This window comes from Acomys russatus, chromosome 15 (genome assembly GCF_903995435.1).
Source record: "Acomys russatus chromosome 15, mAcoRus1.1, whole genome shotgun sequence".
Taxonomy (NCBI): Eukaryota; Metazoa; Chordata; class Mammalia; order Rodentia; family Muridae; genus Acomys; species Acomys russatus.
Window position 1 is genome coordinate 66,780,701 of NC_067151.1, and position 15,786 is coordinate 66,796,486.

At 48.7% G+C, this 15,786-nt stretch overlaps 1 protein-coding gene across 1 annotated transcript in view; it reads left to right on the top strand.

Annotated features, from left to right (window-relative positions):
- Nucleotides 1-11,890: 11,890 nt before the first annotated feature.
- The window catches only part of Otud7b (OTU deubiquitinase 7B), a 50,191-nt gene continuing 46,295 nt past the window's right edge, over nt 11,891-15,786 (top strand). The window contains exon 1 of the mRNA XM_051157724.1: nt 11,891-12,169. The gene's annotated coding sequence lies outside the window, so the exon portion shown is untranslated. The remainder of the gene's footprint in view (nt 12,170-15,786) is intronic.

Sequence of the window (15,786 nt, forward strand, 5' to 3'; positions counted from 1 at the left end):
AGGACAAGGGGGCCAGGTGGGAGCAAAGGCAGCCCCTTCTGTTTCTTTCATGAACATCTACAGTCTGGGGCTGCACCCTACAATCTACAGAATCTGACACGTCACTCCCCTGCACACAGGTGGGCGATGAAGGACATATGTCAAGCAGAAAAAGAATTTGGACTTCCTACTCCTAGTTCAGCCATGAGAGCTCAGAGCGGTGATAGAATCTCCGCCTGTCGCACACACAGCAGACACGGGAAACAGCAGCAAGATTCAAATGTAGTGAACTAATTTGCATTTTGTTGAGTACTTTTGGTTCACTAAGAAGGGCCTAGGGGTAAACGGGCTGCTACTTGGCTTGGCATCAGTTATTGGCAGTGAAAGTGACAATGCCACTCTTGTGTGATCCGGGGCCCAGGGAAGAGGAGGAAGGCCACTATTAGGGGCAGCAAGCTCACAGGTGTAGGGGTGGCATTCTCGGTTGGCACTTGGACCTTCTTCCAACGGTTCCCGTTATTCGACTGAGTTCTCCTTCCTGCCGCTCATGAGAGTCAGTGCTTTCTCACCAACCTGCCCTCAGGACTATACACTCCCTGCATCCTCACCAACCTGCCCTCAGGACTATACACTCCCTGCATCCTCACCAACCTGTCCTCAGGTTATACACTCCCTGCATCCTCACCAACCTGCCCTCAGGACTATACACTCCCTGCATCCTCACCAACCTGCCCTCAGGACTATACACTCCCTGCATCCTCACCAACCTGTCCTCAGGTTATACACTCCCTGCATCCTCACCAACCTGTCCTCAGGTTATACACTCCCTGCATCCTCACCAACCTGTCCTCAGGACTATACACTCCCTGCATCCTCACCAACCTGCCCTCAGGACTATACACTCCCTGCATCCTCACCAACCTGTCCTCAGGTTATACACTCCCTGCATCCTCACCAAACTGTCCTCAGGACTATACACTCCCTGCATCCTCACCAACCTGCCCTCAGGACTATACACTCCCTGCATCCTCACCAACCTGTCCTCAGGTTATACACTCCCTGCATCCTCACCAACCTGCCCTCAGGTTATACACTCCCTGCATTCTCACCAACCTGCCCTCAGGTTATACACTCCCTGCATCCTCACCAACCTGCCCTCAGGACTATACACTCCCTGCATCCTCACCAACCTGTCCTCAGGTTATACACTCCCTGCATCCTCACCAACCTGCCCTCAGGTTATACACTCCCTGCATCCTCACCAACCTGCCCTCAGGTTATACACTCCCTGCATCCTCACCAACCTGCCCTCAGGACTATACACTCCCTGCATGCACACCAACCTGTCCTCAGGTTATACACTCCCTGCATCCTCACCAACCTGCCCTCAGGACTATACACTCCCTGCATCCTCACCAACCTGTCCTCAGGTTATACACTCCCTGCATCCTCACCAACCTGTCCTCAGGACTATACACTCCCTGCATCCTCACCAACCTGCCCTCAGGACTATACACTCCCTGCATCCTCACCAACCTGTCCTCAGGTTATACACTCCCTGCATCCTCACCAACCTGTCCTCAGGACTATACACTCCCTGCATCCTCACCAACCTGCCCTCAGGACTATACACTCCCTGCATCCTCACCAACCTGTCCTCAGGTTATACACTCCCTGCATCCTCACCAACCTGTCCTCAGGACTATACACTCCCGGCATCCTCACCACCCTGCCCTCAGGTTATACACTCCCTGCATCCTCACCAACCTGCCCTCAGGTTATACACTCCCTGCATCCTCACCAACCTGCCCTCAGGACTATACACTCCCTGCATGCTCACCAACCTGTCCTCAGGTTATACACTCCCTGCATCCTCACCAACCTGTCCTCAGGTTATACACTCCCTGCATCCTCACCAACCTGCCCTCAGGTCTATACACTTCCTGCATCCTCACCAACCTGTCCTCAGGTTATACACTCCCTGCATCCTCACCAACCTGTCCTCAGGTTATACACTCCCTGCATCCTCACCAACCTGCCCTCAGGTTATACACTCCCTGCATCCTCACCAACCTGCCCTCAGGACTATACACTCCCTGCATCCTCACCAACCTGTCCTCAGGTTATACACTCCCTGCATCCTCACCAACCTGTCCTCAGGTTATACACTCCCTGCATCCTCACCAACCTGCCCTCAGGACTATACACTCCCTGCATCCTCACCAACCTGTCCTCAGGTTATACACTCCCTGCATCCTCACCAACCTGTCCTCAGGTTATACACTCCCTGCATCCTCACCAACCTGCCCTCAGGACTATACACTCCCTGCATCCTCACCAACCTGTCCTCAGGTTATACACTCCCTGCATCCTCACCAACCTGTCCTCAGGACTATACACTCCCTGCATCCTCACCAACCTGCCCTCAGGTTATACACTCCCTGCATCCTCACCAACCTGTCCTCAGGTTATACACTCCCTGCATCCTCACCAACCTGTCCTCAGGTTATACACTCCCTGCATCCTCACCAACCTGCCCTCAGGACTATACACTCCCTGCATCCTCACCAACCTGTCCTCAGGTTATACACTCCCTGCATCCTCACCAACCTGTCCTCAGGACTATACACTCCCTGCATCCTCACCAACCTGCCCTCAGGACTATACACTCCCTGCATCCTCACCAACCTGCCCTCAGGTTATACACTCCCTGCATCCTCACCAACCTGCCCTCAGGTTATACACTCCCTGCATCCTCACCAACCTGCCCTCAGGACTATACACTCCCTGCATCCTCACCAACCTGTCCTCAGGACTATACACTCCCTGCATCCTCACCAACCTGCCCTCAGGTTATACACTCCCTGCATCCTCACCAACCTGTCCTCAGGTTATACACTCCCTGCATGCTCACCAACCTGCCCTCAGGTTATACACTCCCTGCATCCTCACCAACCTGCCCTCAGGTTATACACTCCCTGCATCCTCACCAACCTGTCCTCAGGACTATACACTCCCTGCATCCTCACCAACCTGTCCTCAGGACTATACACTCCCTGCATCCTCACCAACCTGTCCTCAGGTTATACACTCCCTGCATCCTCACCAACCTGTCCTCAGGTTATACACTCCCTGCATCCTCACCAACCTGTCCTCAGGTTATACACTCCCTGCATCCTCACCAACCTGCCCTCAGGTTATACACTCCCTGCATCCTCACCAACCTGTCCTCAGGTTATACACTCCCTGCATCCTCACCAACCTGCCCTCAGGTTATACACTCCCTGCATCCTCACCAACCTGCCCTCAGGTTATACACTCCCTGCATCCTCACCAACCTGCCCTCAGGTTATACACTCCCTGCATCCTCATCAACATCTTTGGCCCTTTTCTAGCTTTTGGTTTTTTCCATTAGTTTCCTCTGACCTTAGGATTTTATTTCTTCTTAAACTAAACAATTATATATTATTACATATGTTGCCTAAATAATAATATTTTTTAATGTTCAGATAGTTTTTTTTTTCTTTTTCCAGCTTAAGAAGCAACTTCCATTCATTAATTCTCTCTGAGTTTTTGGTAATGATCTACAGGCTTCTCCACAGACCAGCAGCAGCGTCAGGAATACCCACAATGCTTCAGTACGTTGATCCAGAAGACAACCATCAACATCGTGTCCCTGAGAAAGTCTAGTCAATGCTAACTAGATGTGGTCCCCTTGCAGAAGTAAGCCTGCATCTATAATGTAGGAAAGCATTCTAGTGTTTAACATCAGTCATTACTCACATTTTTTTTTAAAGGACCATTTAATTAGCGAGTAGCAATCGGAGCTTTACTCGGTCACCTGTCTTCTGTACCCCTGACTGTGCTTGAACCTGGCTTGCTGCCCAGTGCTGACCTAGTCAGGGGGCAGAGCGGCTTAGTCACTCCGTTTCTGGGCCTCTCCTCAGTGTCTTGGCTAATGTGTTAGCAGGCTTAATTATTTGTTTCCTCCAAGCCCCGAGGTGTGTCAGCTGCAAGGTGGAGATGCAGCGGACCCACCTGGTTGGCAGCCCAGTCAGGTAAGGTAGCACTTATTCTCCCCACAGCCTCAGGAAGTGGCTTCTCCTCTCTACCAACCTGCTGGCCTCTTTTGGCCTTAAGAAGCCATTCTAATATCCTCCGGGGATTTGCCAGGACCCAAATCCACCACGGGCCCTTCAGGTGATGTCCTATGCCACCTCACCCAGGGGTTGTGTGTGCAGTAATTGGCAGCTGATACTTCTTATTTGCAATAAAGCATCTCCGGCTGCTCTCTGGCCATCATGGGACAGGGGTGTTCTTCTGAGGGATTTCCCTAATGCCTAATCCCAGGAAGTCTTTAGAAGTGCACAAAGGTGATCTAGTGTCGCTCACTAGAAAATTCTTCTGGTATTTTTATTACTCCTCATTAAAAAAAAAAAAAAATCAATTGAGTAGTCAACTGTGACTCTTGAAGCTTCCTCAGAGCATCCTCTCTCTCTCTCTCTCCCTCCTCCAAACCTCCTTCTCTCTCTGGACTCTGATATTTATATGCTCTCAGAGTCCTCAGAATTAAAGTAACTGCTTCTGGCAAGGATCACGCTCCCTCTCCGAGCCACACAAGGCAATTATCAGCTGTGGATAAACTAAAAGCACCTCAATATCCCACACTTGGGATTAAAGCAAAAACCTGTTTACATAACATAAATGAGTTTTTAAAGAAACCAAAACTTCCACTACATAAAAATGCCTTTTTTCCCTTTCAACAAATTGTGTGTGTGTGTGTGCGCGCGCGCGCGCGTGCGCGCATGTGCAGTGCTGGGTACCAAACCCAGGGCCTTATGTATCCTAGACAAGGCTTCTACAATTGAGCAAACATCAACAGTCAACAGGTTTTGAAGGGGTACAGCGATGGGTCAGTGCCTCATGGCACTTGTTACTCTTGCAGGAGAGCCAGGTTCGGTTCCCAGCACTAGATGACTCACAGTCACCCATAACTCCAGTTCCGGGCCATCTGACATCCTGCACAAACACGGTGCACAGACATGCAGTCAAAATACTCAAATGCATGATATACACATTTAAAAAATGATTTTGAGATTAACCAATGTTATTGTACTTAAAGGTACCTTATCTACATTTTTTTAAATAAAAATTCTGTGGTGTAGACAACATATATGTTCACTTTTTATTGTGGTCATTTGAAAGGTTTCCATTGGGTGGCTAATAACAACCAAGGTGTTATTACATCTATATATAAGCTTTTTTTGTAGACATATTTTCTTTTCTAGTGGGTAAATACCTAGGAGTAGAATTTTTGGCCAGGAATGGATATAACTTAGAAAAAGCCATGGATTAAAAAAAAATCTGTATGGATTTATGGTCTTCAGCCCCAAGAATTCTGAGTTAGCCTGACATCCCTAAGCACCCTAGAACCACTGGTCTAAATTATAGTCATAGTGGTAGAAAGGAAGTTATTTTGGTTTGGTTTTCTTTTCTACCACAAAAACATATAAATGCAAATAATTTCTCCTTTTTTTTTTTCTCCTTCCTGGTTAGCTGCAAAAACAGCTTTTTCTGAATATTTCTCCTGCATGGTATCCATCAAGCTCTGGTTGAGTCTCCTGTGGAGGGACTTTGGTACAGTGCAAGTTAAAGCTCAAGGGTTTTTGTTTTTTGTTTTTTGTTTTTTTGAAGCTCAGTATCACTAAGATGAGGAAACAAAAAAAAAAAAAAAAAGGCAGTTGTTAGGGTGGAAAAGGACATTGAAGTGAGTGGCAGGGGAGGGCGTGGCCTTGGCTACACTGGTGGGGTTTGCTCTGATGCCTTTCCTTACTATTCCACCTAGTAAAGAAAAAAAAGAAAGAAAGAAAGACTCAGCTGTACTCAGGCTGCTGTGACTGTTCTCTATTCGACGGTCCCTTTCTGAGCATCGGACACAGTGACAGCCTGAACGACCGACCGCCAGAAGAGAAAGAGGCTCCTAGTTTATAGGCTCCTAGTTTATATGGGGATGGGAAGGGAGCTTTTAATGGATTAGGGACTGGCTGAGCTGGGACCAGAACCCAGGTGGCCTGGCCTCCAGCCCAGCTGACCACACTGCTACCCACACAGACAGAGCTGGCCACAGACAAGCAGCCCATTGAGCGACGACATAAACAGCAATGACTGGCGGAAGGGTGGATGGTCAGAGTAAGGTGCAGGCACAAAGCAACTGCAACGCATCATTTCCTGACCCCTAAGGTTCCAGGCAGGCCTACACTGTGTGGTCACCGAACCGGTTTTGACCAGCAACTGGGCTCGGCTTTTGAATCTGGACTGCTTTTTGTGGTCACTGGCAAAAGAAAAAGATCTGCCTTGTACTCAAGGTGGGGAGGGGCCTTTCAGCTCCCACCTGGTCGGAGAGAGTCTGTAAGAGTGTGGCGTGCACAACAGACGTAGTTGAGTGATGGGCACGAGGTGCTCCTGGAGGCCTTGCTGGAAACGCCTTCAGTTTTGTACGGCCCTCCCTTCCCCACCTCAGACCCAGCTGGCAGGGTCTAGCACCATCTGTGGAACTCAACTAGAATCCGCAGAGGTGACCATATCCCACCCTCTTCTCCTCAAATGTGTCCACCTAACAGTGGCCACAGTCTGTAGTCTCTGAATTTTTTTTTTTTTTTTTTAAAGCTCTGGATGAATAGTTCTGCTTGTTAAATTGCATTGTAAGTTCTGGTATGTTCCATGCAAGGTCCGATGCTCTGCTTGGCAGAGGACACAGCCCTGGATTCTTCTGTAAACCGTCAACCCTGAACTTAAGAGATGCAGCTGTCCAGCCGGTTTCCTGTTTCAGGTGTCAGCGTCCGAGTCTGGGTATTCTAACCGCCTCAGAGAGAAGTGAAGAATGTGAAAGGCTGACTGCTTTTACGTTTTTATTTTTATTTATTTTTAACCTAAACCCAGGGAACATAACTTTGATAACAAACATTGCCTTGAATATGTGGACCAGGCACCACGACGTTAGGGGTCTGAACTACAATTTAGGATTCCTTTGGTTAGAGTATAGCAGAGGCTAGCCCCATTTTGTGTTTGCAGTGAAAGCGGTTCTTCTGCAAGCCGTCGGTAGTCCTTCACAGACATGGCAGGCTGAGGTGGCTTGTCCGTGCTCTCCCAGGTACAGCTCATCGTAACCGTGGCACGGACATTTGTTTCGCCTCATATAAAGTACTTTAATGCATTTTATTAACACTAAGTTGTAAGATCGCTGGTGCTTGGGATTTTTGTCTTGTTGATGTTTGCATTTCCAGGATTACGGAGTGCGGTGCCTTTACATAGTAGGGCTTCAGTAAGTACGGGGCATTGAATCATGCTGTAATGTTGTTAACAAACAAACAAACACCAAACTACATCATTAAAAAGTACTGAAAAACTTTTACTGCCTGTGGCGGAGGTGTCACTAGGGAGTCATTGTTACGCAAGTAAACGCTGTACAGAAAAGGGTACGTTCGCGTCAAGAGCGAAGGAACAAGGGGAATGCATAAGCCGGGCGGGGCTGGTGAGTAAGAAGCCATGCTCGGTTTCCTCCGGTCGGCCCGGGATTGCGCGGAGGTAACTAGAATTTCAACCTTCTTCTCAAGTGTTTTTCATCCTTCTCCCCTTTCGAGAGCCAGCCACTCCGCCCGTCTGCGTCTCTTCCCGAAGGGCTGGCGCCAACGGATGCGACCCCAAAGTCTTAGCAGCTCCAAAGTGCTCCAGCCCCGGGGGTTCGGGGGACGCGAGCCAAGTACGCGCGGGGTCACGCATCGGGCAAGCGCCGAACTGGCCGCAGCCCGAGAGCGGCCCGGTGGGCGGGGCCGGGCGGCGGTGGGCGGGGCAAGGCCGGGGCGGGGCCGGGCGGCGGTGGGCGGGGCAAGGCCGGGGCGGGGCCGGCCGCGGCGAGCGGGCAGGCGGGAGGAGGAGGCCCCGGGGGCGGCTGAGGGTGTCACCGCCAACCCGCTCCGGCCGGAAACGGGCGCTTGTTTCCGGCCGGACGGCCGAAAGCCACCGCCGAGCTTGAGCCAGCCAGCCGCTGAGAGTCGGAGCGGCGGACCCGGTGTGGAGCCGGCGGAGAGCCACGGGGGAAGAGGCCAGCTCCGGTCAGTCCCCGGCTTGGCTCCAGATCCAGAGCCTGTGGCGAGAGCAGCAGCAACAGCCGCGGTCGCAGTGTCCCGCCTCCACCTCCCGTCGTCGTCGTCGTCGTCGGGGGAGGGGCCGCTCGGACCCCGGGGTCACTGCCGAGGAATGAGGAGAGGCGGCCGGGCCCCGCGCTCCGCCCCGGCCTAGAGCCTTGCCCCAGAGTCGTGAGGGTAACGGAGCCCCCAGCCCCGACCCCCTCCCCAGTTCTCCCCGCCTCTCTAGCGCCCCAAACCCTGCCTCTCCGAGCTCCTCTGCCCCCTCTTTCTGACCAGACTTCACCTGAAGCCATCTCCCCTGAGCACCCGCTGCTCGCCTCGCAGCTCCCTGCTTGGTCTCCACCTTCTTCTCCCCGCCCCCCAACCCCCTTCACGCCAATCTCTCACCTGCGTCCCGCGCTCCCAGCCCCGCACAGCGGTTCCTCTCCTGTCCCGAGCTGTGCTGGGCAGTTTGGCATGGTCCCCTCTTGTCAGCTAGACTTTCGGGGGCGGGGGAGGAGGGATGGCAGAGTTTTAGGGTGGTCTAGTGCGGCCACTGGCCCCTTTCCCGCCCCCTCCCCCAGTAGGATAAAGTTCTTTTAAAGTCACTGTAAAAGTAAAATGAAAAGACAAGTTTGTTCTTATCGATAGCCAAACCGAAGTGCGTCCAGTAATGGAGGAGGAAGGGGGGGGCGCGGGGAAGAGAGAGGGGGGGGGAGGGAGGGAGGGAGGGAGGGAGAGGCTGAGGCTGTGTGAGAGTGTAGGTGTAGAAATTCTAGGGCAGGCTTATGGACTTTAGAAAAAAAGAAAAGTTGCTCCGAGGCGATGGAAACTTTAGAAGCTGATGATGAGTAAGCCGGGGGCTGCGTGATCTCACTCTTCTCATAATTACTAGGTTAACGGTGTGGCTCCTGTCGAGATGGAATGGGATTTGTTTACTGGGCCGGCGTATTTTTAGCCTGTCGGCTCACAAGGACCAGCCCTCAGAGTCAGTCTCTCCTCTCTGGCGATAGAGTGTCTATCTAACCCAGGTGTCTTTTCTGAACACAAGACACAAGTAAAACTGGGGAAGTTGAAAAGAAGTGGGCTGGTGAAATTTGATCTAACGAGTCCAACCCTCCTAAAGAAAAAAGAAAAAAAAAAACTTAGTAGGAAATTTTCATGTCTGCAAAGCCAAGAGCTAACTCGACTTTGGCATTTGCTGTCCTTACCTTTTGTGTGTGTGTGTGTCTGTACTACATAAGATGTCTTATTTAGGAAACTAGAAGCTGGTAATTTGCCGGTCTTTGGCTTTTCCTGCTATATACTTAGGAGGTCTTTCAGGAGGCTGGACCCCTTTGTCTCTCATTACGTGTCTCAGGTAGAAAAGCAAAGGAAAAGTAGTGGTGGTAAGACGAACCCAAAAGAGTAGCTAATTTCTATTTTAGTTTTTTTTTTCCCCTCTATATTGCATAACTAAAATGACACTTGGAAAATGTGTTTCTTAGTAAATGAGCTTCTGTCCCTGAAGGGATGGAGCCAGGGAGAACCAGCCTTGTAGTTAAATGTTGGCTGTGCATAGATTAAAAATGGACACATTCTAGGTAAATGATGAGGAATTATGTGCTTTGCCCTCACTGCTTTTCAACCAGGTCTTTTATGTTTACTAACCTGCTGTGCTAGTCCGTTGATATTTTGAAGGCTGAATGTGAAATAAAATAAGAAATCGCTGTTCCTCCTGGACAGAGCTGAAGAGCAGCAGCCTGTCCTGACTTCACTAGTGAACTGGCATCTTTAGAGCTCCTCCCTGACTCCGGCCGGCTGCTGTGTACTCAGAGATTGCACATGAACACAAATATTAGCTCACGCTAGGAATAATTGAGAAAGTAAATACGCTGAAGACATATATTCCAAAACCAAAATAGATTTTTTTTTTCGATTTTCCATCTCATTTTGGATTATCAGCACCTTTCTGCCAACCATTATCCATTAACGTGAATAATTTAGGATTGAATACGCGTCTGCTTTGGACATTACACATTTAAGCCACAAGTAAAGATGGAAGGTAGTTTCCAAACTACTATTAATTTATTTTTGGTGGTTAGATTTGTCTTATCCCTTTCATTAATTATCAGGGACTTCCTCTGTGGGCCGGGGGAGAGGAGAGGTAAGCAAAACGTGCCAAAGCAAAAGGTTGGTGTGTTGTATAAGGCAGGAGAACAGCAGTGGACTCTGATGCTGTGTTAGGCCAGTCCAGGTGTGCTGTGGTGGAGTTGTGTCACTAACTTAGAAGTGTTCTTGAAGTAATAATTGTTTTATCTCTTTTTTCCTTCCCCTATCTTCTTCTACCTATTAGTGGGAAAAATGCCTCAGTTGTAGTCAAAATTGGATTTAAAAATCACACATAATCCTCTTGGAGTCTTGACTGTTGTGTGAGCTGGCTGGTGCCAATAGCAGCTATGACACATGGGTGATTTCTACTCGTCGCTAGCTTCCCCGTGTTAGACTGCGTGGGGAGTGAAGAGTTTGAACAGAGCTAGGAACGAGTGTAGAACAGGCAGCCCAATACCTCTGTTCTTAGAAAGCTTTTTAGAAATTTGAGGTACATTGTATGCAACCAAGTGAGTTATGATGGAACAAGTCAATATCAAAAATAAATCTTTACTTTGTTATGGGAGCATTATACTGTGTGTTAAGGTTCTGAGCACTCAGATGCCTCAAGTATTGTAATGGTGCTGGCTGAGACTGGGGGGAGAGGGACAGGGAGGTGGGGGATCCTTTTTACCTCAAACACGTACCTCCCAAAGGGAAAAGGCAGTCCTTGAAAACGTGATACCAGCAGTGTGTCTCCTATGGACCCTGAGGGCCATGGAATAACAGACTGGAATCTTAGCGCCCGATAAATCTAGACAATTCAAATTTTGTGCAAGGCAGTTTTACCATGAATTTCTGAATTTGGTTGACTTCTTAAGATAATAGAAGAGAGGGCCTTAGAAAGTTCTTGCTGAGTAGTGACTGAGCACTCCTGTGGTTAAAGCAGCCCCTCGGCTCCAGGGGGCGGCCTGAAGACAGGCAGATAGATGTGAAACAAGTGTCTTTTCCCTTGGAGTAGGGGACGAGGAGTAGGGAGGTAACACGCGGGACACGGAGCAGGACAAGGGATGCTGGGGACAGAGCAAGAAGAAGCAATCCATGAGATTAAGCAGGAGGAGGCTTCTGAGTTAGTATGCTTTGACATGGACTGGGATGGGTTGTGGACTACTCATAAACTATGGGCTGTGAGATTAGAGGGACTTCGGTGCTTCTTTTTACCCTGACCTTGCCCGGGTCACTTCTCTGTCATTACCTATCAGTGTGTACATTGAAGTCAGTGAAAAATGTTCTCTGCGTTAGGAATAGAAGAAAAAGACTTTCTGAGGGGCTGGGGTTGCTTGCCTAGCGTGCAAGAATGCCCAGATTCTGTGCCCAGCGCGTCACAGGCTGGCTGTGGCGATGCAGGTCATCCCTGCGCTTGGGAGGAAGAGGCAGGAGGAGCAGACGTTAAGGGCACCCTTCCTTGGCCGTGTAGTCAATCCAAAGCCAGCCTGAGATAGGTGAAACTCGGTCTTGAAAACCCAAACAAAAAGCATTTTCCTAATAAAGTATAGAATGTACAGTGTGCCATGGTGGTATGTATGAATGACTAAGTTATGTGTGAGAGTGACTGGAGACAATGTGGGTTGGTCAAGTCATGGGGAGTAGGAGGGTGGAAGGGACTCAGAGGCCAGACTGTTGGATGCGGATAGAAGGGTCAATAGAGTCATTGTAGGCCTCAAACAAAGGACGGATTTAATGAGGAGTATTGAGCCCTTCGGTCCAGGACTCAGGGACTAGGAGTCAGGCAGGAACCGGTACATTGTGACGCTTCTGCTTCTTTTCTGTACCACCCTGGCCCAAAGAGATACAGCTGATAGACATAAGGTTTGGTCCAGAAGCTTCTGTGTTTGCATACCTTGCTGTCTGAGCTCTGCTTGTCCCTGTCTCATAGTGCACCAGCCTGTGGAGAAATCGCAAGACTATGGCGGGCTTCTGCTCAACGGCTTGTGGTAAGGATGACATTCTGTTTCCAGGGCATTAGCCCTACTAATGTACAGAGCACTGGCCTCAGAATTCAACACTTTAGGAAGAAATTTATTAGTTTTAAAATGTATTATCTTTAAAGCCAGACTTAGTATTTTGGGGGTTACACTGATGTTGAATTTATATTTCTAAGCCTATAATTTTGGCTTTAATATTTGCCTTTAGAAATCCACAAAATTAATAGTTCATTTATGGGTAATTAAATTTAAACTATATTAAGAGTCTTAACGTAGGCTATTTGAAAAATTGTGTAGGTCGAATGTGGCCTCTCAGGCTGCTTCCCTCAGCATAGAACAGTTGGTAGATCATGTCGGTGTTTTCGCTGGAATGGCTCTTCCTTCATTCACAGTATTTAGGGGAATCTCACTGCGTTATACTGCATTGTTAGAGACCAAGGTGGCTTTCTTAAAGGGCTTGGGTACTGAAAAATCTTCTGCAGATATCCTAAAGGGAAATTCTTTGACACTATGACTAATTAAAAGGGGGAGAGGTGAGAAGTCTCCACATGTAAACAGTAGACAAAAGCACACAGCTGTTCTGTAGTGGACTGGCCACCCTCACCTCTGGCAGCCCTCACCTCCCTGACCCTCACCTCCCTGTAGTCTTTACAGAGTTGTGACTGATGTCGTGAGCACCTGTTATTATCTACCTCAAGACAGGTGGTTATATTTGAGTTGGAAACCCGAGACAAAAGGTAGGAATTTTATCATATGTAGCCAGATTGAGATTATTTTCAACTGCATTGTTTAGTTACATGGCTTTTTTCTTTTTCTTTTTTCCGAGACGGGTTTTTCTGTGTTATCTTGGCTGTCCTGGACTCACTTTGTAGACCAGGCTGGCCTCGAACTCACAGTGATCTGCCTGCCTCTGCCTCCCGAGAGCTGGGATAAAAGGTGTGCACCACCTGTTTAGTTATGTCTTATCCTTTAATTTCTTCTAATAATTAGTTTGGGGTAAGAGCAATTAATTAAACTTGTTGTTTTTAGGGACCTGCTATGAGTTCAGTTCTATGCTGAGTGCTTGAGGATCCAGGGGTGGAAATGACAGTTTTGTGTCTTTTAAGAATTCTGGGTTCAGTTGCATGGAATAAGAATGGAATGGTTTCCTGGTGAGCCTCTGTTTACATGCCTGCCAGACACGATTTTTAAATTGAAAGTATATTATTAATTGCATAGTCCAGGCCTTATTCCATGGACACTTTAGGAGAGGAATGCTCTGGTAATTATAAAAGAAATCACAAGGAATTGCAGCAATTCAGGTGTTTTTTAAAAAGCGCTTTAGGAAAGTCCGGTATAGTAACACACACCTGTAATCCCAAACCCTAGTGCCTGAGAGGCTGACCATCAAAGCCTGTGGGTCCCAGATCAGCTTTAGCAGCGCTGCACAATGTCATCAAAAACAAAAACAAAAGCAAAGCAGCCGGGCCTGGTGACACACGCCTGTAATACCAGCACTTGGGAGGCAGAGGCAGGGGGATCGCTGTGAGTTTGAGGCCAGCCTGGTCTACAGAATGAGTCCAGGACAGTCAAGGATACACAGAGAAACCCTGTCTTGAAAAAAACAAAACAACAACAACAACAAAAAAGTAGATACCAGTAATGAAAAAATAAACAAACAAGCCTCCAAGAAATCAGAGGGACCAAGCAAAATCCTGGAAACAGGACAGTATTCAAAACCTTGTAGAGACATTGATTAGACGACCCGAGTGGTGCCAAAATGAGGATTGTTTTGGGGAAGAGGGAGTCTTAAAAAGCTAGGCCAATAAATTGATGTGTTAAGAGATGGAAAAGAAGCCAGGCGTGGTGGTGCACGCCTTTAATCCCAGCACTCGGGAGGCAGAGGCAGGCGGATCTCTGTGAGTTCGAGGCCAGCCTGCTCTACAAAGTGAGTCCAGGACAGCCAAGGCTACACAGAGAGACCCTGTCTTAAAAAACCAAAAACCAAAACAAAAAGATGGAAAATAGGGTCTAGGAAGACCTTGAAGATGTTTTATTAAAATATAATACGACGGTATGACAAAATTGGCTTGCTTTGAAGGGAAGAGAGAGGTCTGGAGTCGGTAAAGTGGTGCGGCCTGAGTAGGGTGGAGCACAGAGAAGAGTGGAAATGAGATAGTGAGGAGTTGAACCTGTGAGGACCAGGCAGGAGAGGCACAGGGCGCTGAGTCAGACAGGGCCAGGCAGGAGAGACACAGGGCCCTGAGTCAGGCTGGGCCAGGCAGGCCTGCGCTGTGGGAGACATTGGCTGAGATAGGACATGAAGATTTTCTTATTTTTAATTTTTAAACATTTTATGTGTATTTGAGAGGCTGCACATATGTGTGTGCACCATGTGTATGCCTCTTGGCCAGGTTAGGGGGCCAGGTTCCCGAAAACTAATTAAAGGTGGTTTTGAGCCATATGATGTGGGTGCTGGGTCCTGAACCCTGCTTCTCCGAAAGAGCAGCAAGTGCTCTTAAATGCTTAGCCATCTCTGTAGCCTCAGATTGCCGTATTTTTAAGGAAAATGTGATGAGTTTAGTTTGGGATATATTAGATTTCCCGTGGCACCTGTCCAGATGACAGTGGGTTTGGTTGTCAGAGCTAAGAGCCTAAGGTTGGGGAGACCAAGAGTCAGTGGGTGACGGTTGTCAGCCAAGATGCAGTAGCTCTCGTGTGAGGACGGGTGTAGAGGACGTGGCATGGTAAAGCCTGGCACTGAAGCTGAGAGTTAGCGTCTCTCCTGCAGGCCATCCCAGTTAGCTCTTATCCTTTCCTGTGTGTTTGGTTCTGTTTTCTGTTCTTCTGCCCCATGCAGTGTCTGTTGGCTATCTCCCATCTTAGAACTGCTGTCCTAGCCACTAGAGAGATGGAAACGGGGTCTAATTCAGCAGTTCTCAACCTGTGGGTTGCAACCCCAAACATTACCATCCATAACAGGAGCAAAATTACAGTGTGAAGTAGCAACAAAATAATTTTGTGGTTGGGGGTCACCACAGCACGAGGGATTGTGTTAAAGGGCCGCAGTGTCAGCAAGGCTGAGCACAGTTGTCTGGCTGAAAGACAGTAAGTTACAGATGGAGTGAAGTGTGGTGGACGCTGTAAGGGAAGGTACGGGGTAGAGAGCGGGTGCAGGCCACAGGTCAGTTCTGCCTTGAGCGCAGCCGATAGCACCCTGAGAGCAGCACACTCTAGGCTAAGAATATAGGTTGAGTAAAAAAACTTAACAGATTGTTTCATGTGGTATCTAAGAAATTAGGGCTGGCAAACAAGATAGGGCAAGGCTACATCATGTGGAGTTTTATCCCCTGTCAGTCTGTCTGTCCACCCACCAACCCGCCCATCCATCTGTCCATTTATTTATTGAGATGGAGTTCTACCCTGTAACCCAGGCAGGTCTGGAGTTTTACCCTGTAACCCAGGCAGTAAGTTACAGATGGAGTAAGTGTGATGGACGCTGTAAGGGATGAGACTTGGCCTCAAAAAGCAACTCAAACCAAAGCAGACAGGCAAGCAGACACTATATTGAGATTCGAACTCTTCCTTTCGCTTGTGGGAGGCAGTTGGCTCTAATGTGAGAGTTTGTGTGCTTGTCCGAAGAGCAG